This window comes from Marmota flaviventris, unplaced genomic scaffold, assembly GCF_047511675.1.
Source record: "Marmota flaviventris isolate mMarFla1 unplaced genomic scaffold, mMarFla1.hap1 Scaffold_54, whole genome shotgun sequence".
NCBI classification, from domain to species: domain Eukaryota; kingdom Metazoa; phylum Chordata; class Mammalia; order Rodentia; family Sciuridae; genus Marmota; species Marmota flaviventris.
In genome coordinates, this window is record NW_027288344.1 from 275,172 (window position 1) to 281,171 (window position 6,000).

The window sequence follows — 6,000 nt, forward strand, 5'->3', positions numbered from 1 at the left end:
ACATTACATAGTTCTTGATATATCATATTTCACAATTTGATTCAAGTGGGTTATGAGCTCCCATTTTTACCCCATATACAGATTGCAGAATCACATCAGTTACACATCCATTGATTTACATATTGCCATACTGGTGTCTGTTGTGTTCTGCTGCCTTTCTCCAGTGATTGTTATAGAAGAATAGGAAATGTTGACACCAAGGGTATGCTATCAAATACTTAGCATAGGACTGCCTACTTCTTTGACAGAAGGCTCTGTGGTAAATAGAAAGTACTGGTAAAATCTTTTCTTTTGGTTTCATGAAGCCTAGAGTTTTATTTGATGTTTGAGATCCATTGTGCTTTGAAATATAATCTTCTTAGCATCCCTGCCATAGGTTTATGTGAAAGGTGATTTAGCGTACTGTGGTGGGCTAACATCCATTGCTTCTTTTTATGGGAAACATTTTCTACTAAAAAAATAAAAATGGCCAATACTCTTTAATAGGGAATTTTATTCATCATTGAATGGAGGCTTTCTTAAAATGCTTTTATTCAAACACATCTTTTTTTTTGAGACAGAGAGAGAGAGAGAGAGAGAGAGAGAGAGAGAGAGAGAGAGAGAGAGATATTTAATATTTATTTTTTTAATTTTTGTGGACACAACATCTTTATTTGTACGTGGTGCTGAGGATAGAACCCAGGGCCGTGCGCATGCCAGGCGAGCACGCTACTTCTTGAGCCACATCCCCAGCCCCCTCAAACACACCTTTTATTTAAAATATGGAAATGACTGGCTTCTCAAAGCCAGTTATGTAAAAAAAAATTCAGACACTTTAAAATAAACAGATCACTCACATTATATTTTCTACAAAAATATTTTATTTACCATTATATTTAGAAAAATATAAAATAATCAAATTATTTCACATACATATAAAAGTTAACCTTAGATAAAACATATATACATTTATACATAGTGTTCTAGAGTGCACATGCACATACATATTCTAAAATATATAAAATATTTCATCTACTTGGAGAAAAATTCCAGGAAGTATCTAGTATTGATATTATTTAATAAACTTTCATGAATAAGTAATTTCAAAATCATGTCTAAACTTGTGAGAAATAGTTTCATATGTTATCTTTATCCTAAGAAAATAAGTTTTCAGAGATTTATCAGAGGATAAATAATCTGTCATTCCTCACAGTCTTGTCATGCATTCACTAATTTTCTTATTTTTAGCACGGATTCTCTAGTACTTAAGACTTCTTTCTTCATTTGTATATTTAGTTTTCCACTTCTACCTATTTTGTTTTACTTTCTTAATCACTCTTTGTATTCTGTTTTTCTCTCTCTCACTCAAAGAATAGATTTAAATGAGACAATATATTACTTTTTTAATAAATGAATATATTTTAGTTGCTTCAAAAGTATTTGCTTTTTTTCATAATATGTTACAGTTATTCTTGAGTATTACAAACTCCACAATGGAATATATAAAACATTTCAACATATATAAACATGCTTTTTTATTTTTGTATTTAAATATTTTATTTCCTCTGAATTTGCTCACAATCTTTTATAACGTAATTTTTAGATTTTATTCTAATTTGTTATAAAAGAGAGTAGAATGCATTGTAATTCATATTACACAAATAGAGTACAATATTTCATATCTCTTGTACACAACAGAGGCACACCATTCATGTCTTCATACATGTACTTAGGGTAATGACATCCATCTAATTCCACCACTTTCCTATCCCCATGCTCCCTTTCTTCCCCTTCCTCCCCACTGCCTCATCTATAGTTTGTCTATTCCTCCCATGCTTATCCCTCCTTTCCATTACATATCAGCAATTTTATGTCAGAGAAAACATTCAGAATTTGGTTTGGGGGGATTGGCTTACTTCACTTAGCATAATATTCTTCAGCTCCATCCATTTACCTGCATATGCCATGATTTCATTCTCTTTAATGATGAGCATTATCCCATTTTGTACAAAAAGAACATTTTCTTTATCAATTCATATACTGAAGGGCATCACAGCATACTACAAGAATGCAGCTACAACAATGTTTATAGTAGCACAATTTAAAAAAAGGTTTTAACTATCAGATTATAAATGCTTTTTCTAAAAATCTGATATAAAGGTATAAAAATTCTGCATGGTTTCTATTGAACATTGTGGATGTTGAAGGTGTTGAATATTTTCTTATATATTTATCATCAGAAATACTATTATTTCTACTAATAAAATGTTTCTAAAATGAAAATATTAAATGGAGAAGCCAATAAAGTAATAGCCTTGCCTCATAATGTATTAGGTGTAAGACTTTGTGAATATTATAGTATTTTTTAGGTGTAAAATCTTAGCTATATTTCATTTGAATCTTAGCTTTTCTCACTTAGTAACTTTATAAACTATGATATATCACTTAACTCTGGGAATCTCAGTGTGATTATCTGTCAGTCATTAATAATTGCTCTCAGATTTTTCTGGAAAATTTGAACATGCCCAATATTGTTTTCTTTTTCGAGAGAGAGAATTTTAATTTTTTTTTTTTTTTTTTTTTTAGTTTTTGGCGGACACAACATCTTTGTTTGTATGTGGTGCTGAGGATAGAACCTGGGCCGCCGCACGCATGCCAGGCAAGCGCACTACCACTTGAGCCACATCCCCAGCCCTGTTTTCTTTACTTATGTGTTATAAAAGAATTTTTCAGAGTTCTCTAAAGTAAAGTAGCCCTGAAAAAAACGCAAGTGCTCTATACAATGTAGACATGTAGTGGTCATAACTTTTGAGATCAGAACTACATGAAGCTTGGTTTGTATACTCCATCAATTCAAGTTTTGTAAACAAGGGATAAGACAATGTTTTTATACCATGAAGAAGACCTCATAGCAGGACAGGTAGACACTGCAGTCACTTATCTCCATGAAGTCCCTATATCACATCCACTTATCACATCCACCACATTTGCAAAAAGACATCTCATTACATCAAAACTGGTATATGAGATGTAACTTCACTAAAAGTCTCACCAAGCACAAAAAATTTGAGCACCATACATGGGAGGAGGAAGCCAGGACCAGATCAAACAGAAACTGCTTGCATTAAGACCTGTAACCACCTTGGTGATGTAGCTGAACACAAAGAAAAATCAAAGCATGAGTATTGGGATTTAGAGATAAGTGTGCAAAAGGCTTAATTTTTCTAAGGCAAGGAAGCAATGTAAACCATAATTGTAACTATGCAGTTATAAATCACAATTTTAAACAAAAGGACAGAAAAACAGCAGAAGTACCGAATTAAGGAACAGGATAGAGTTTTTAACTCATAATAGAAGACTTGACAATCCTTACCAAAGGGGTGAAGATGTCCAGAAATTTTCCTTTATGAAGATAATTTGTGTAAAGAGGGAGTTTTTTGTTTCTGAAGAAAATTTTGGCAGAAAGTATAGAATAAGAGAAGGAATAGCAAAAGCACAAAAGTCACAGAAGGAAGCTAGAGTCTAGTAAGATGTTCAGTTATAGGGTTGGGGATATAACTCAGTTGATAGAGTGCTGGCCTCACATGCACAAGGTCCTGGGATTAATCCCCATTACCACCAAAAAAAGTTCAGTTACAAATTTTTATTGTGTTTTTCATGATGTCATTTAGAATTATTATTAGTATTATTATTTAAATCAGGAATTGAACCCACAGGTACTTAACTAATGAGCCAAAACCCAGCTCTTTCTTTTCTTTTTTCTTTCTTTTTTTTTTTTTTTTTTGTTTTTTGAGACTGAATCTTGCAGAATTTCTGAGACTGGCTTTGAGCTTGCAATTCTCATGCCTTAATCTCTAGAGCCAACCAAGGTTACAGGCATTCACCACCATGCCCAGCTTGGAATTTTTTTAAGTTATTTTATTTTTATATATCAGAACTTCATCTGACAATGATTGTATTTTCTTTTTGCTAATGTTTTGAATAGAATCTGTACCTTATACCACAAATAACCTAAAAACTCACTCTTTATGTAAATATGATATCATCTTGGCATGAGTGGAATGACTCTACAGTTCTTGAAGGGACTCCCTAAGTATGGTCAAGCATAATGTCAAATCTTTGATATTGTTCCATAAGAAGTTTTGAATTACATAAGAAATTTGGAAAAGAATGTGGCACATTAAATGTATATTCTAATAAAATTAAAAAGCCTTGAAAAATATGTCCCAGATTCTTGTGCTTTAATCCATTAGGAGTAATGTTTTAGACTGTATAGTTGAGAAAATAAATGTTGTTTAGAACCTCACATCTCAGTGATTTATTTAATCAATGTTTATTTCCCACTCTAAAAGGTCTAAAGTGAACAAAATCTAATGGTCAGGCAGGTCTACTGGGTGGCTTACATCTGAGATTGTTCTCAGAACTCTGAGGTTCCTGCATTTCATGGGTTTTATGAATCATTTTTCCTTTACAGTTTGTTAGTATCACAAGAGTACTTGTTTTCTTCCAAAATATCCACCTTAGTCTCCCAGACTTTAGAAATCTTCACTTTGTGATGGTGTGCTGTGGGAGAGGCATTAGCTTTCAGAATCAGTTTCAGCCTTCAGCACACTTGCTTGTGCTACTTGCCATCTTGAAGGATTTGTCCAGCATAAAGTATGCTTAGATAGTTATTTTGTGTATGGAGAAAAACTTAAATTTTTATTTAACTTGCCTCTTGGCTGACTCATGTCTCTTAACCAGTGATGAATTTCTATTAATAATTTTACATGAATAATAAATGAAAAGGCATATTTAATAGGATAAAATTATAAGTAAAAATAGAATGAGCCATTATGCCTTCATTAGGATTGCCAAATGAGAAAGAAAATTAATGTATTTTAAAAATTTTAATTTAAAATTATTGTACTTAAAATATAGCAAATACGGTAACTTTAAAACTGTTTCTTTATCTTAATATATATGATTGAAACTTTATAACTTAAAGATTATTTTTTCAAACCTGAACTCAATGAATCACACCTCACCAGGTGCAAAACTCAAAAATGAAGGCAGAGAATTTGTATATTAAGAACAAGATTAATTTTTTTTTAAATAGATGGCTATTATAAAACCTGGAAGATAATGTTGAAAAGATTCTTCAGAATGAAAACAGAAGATTGGACAAGGAGATTAAATTTTCCTAACATGATTCTAAAATGAGAGAAATGAGATATGGAAAAGGGGAGATAGAACATGAAAAAATAAAATTCCCTACTGCTGAGTGGGAATGTGAATCTTCAAAGAGTTTAAAGTCTTTCTTCAAAGTAAAAAGTGATCATGAATAAAGGTGCCAAACCCACAGTTGTCCCTGAGTTACCACCAGTCTCCCTGTCTAAAGACACAGGAGAAGTTGTTTCAAGTTTTTTTGAGATAAGGTTTAAAACTAAACATCCGGACTGGGGATGTGGCTCAAGCGGTAGCGCACTCACCTGGCATGCGTGTGGCCCGGGTTCGATCCTCAGCACCACATACAAACAAAGATGTTGTGTCCGCTAATAACTAAAAAATAAAAAAAAAAATATTAAAAATTCTCTCTTTAAAAAAAAATAAAAATAAAAATAAACATCCAAGCCAGTCAACCTTTCTTTAAACTAGGAGCTAAACATAAAGACCATGGTGTCTACACAGACTTTATATCCTGTGATATTACTGTGTCTGTGTTTTAAACAATTTCATCTGTTGCTTTATGAATTTTTAAAAATGACTGTATTCTGTAATGGAGTCCTTTGTAAATTACCTGATAATTGTTGAATAAGAAAAAGTTATCTACCATATCTAGAATATGGTGAAAGGCATTAAAATTAATTAATCTATAGAACTAGAAGTAAAAGTGTCCCAGAAATGAATGTAAATTTGCTAGTTTACATTTAACTTCTGGATTCTTACCATGTATCCATTAAAACATAAGATTTGAAGAAAAATATTTTTAAGACAGTATGTACTAGTTCTTTGTCTTGGCGAAGGGAAGTCAGACCTCTT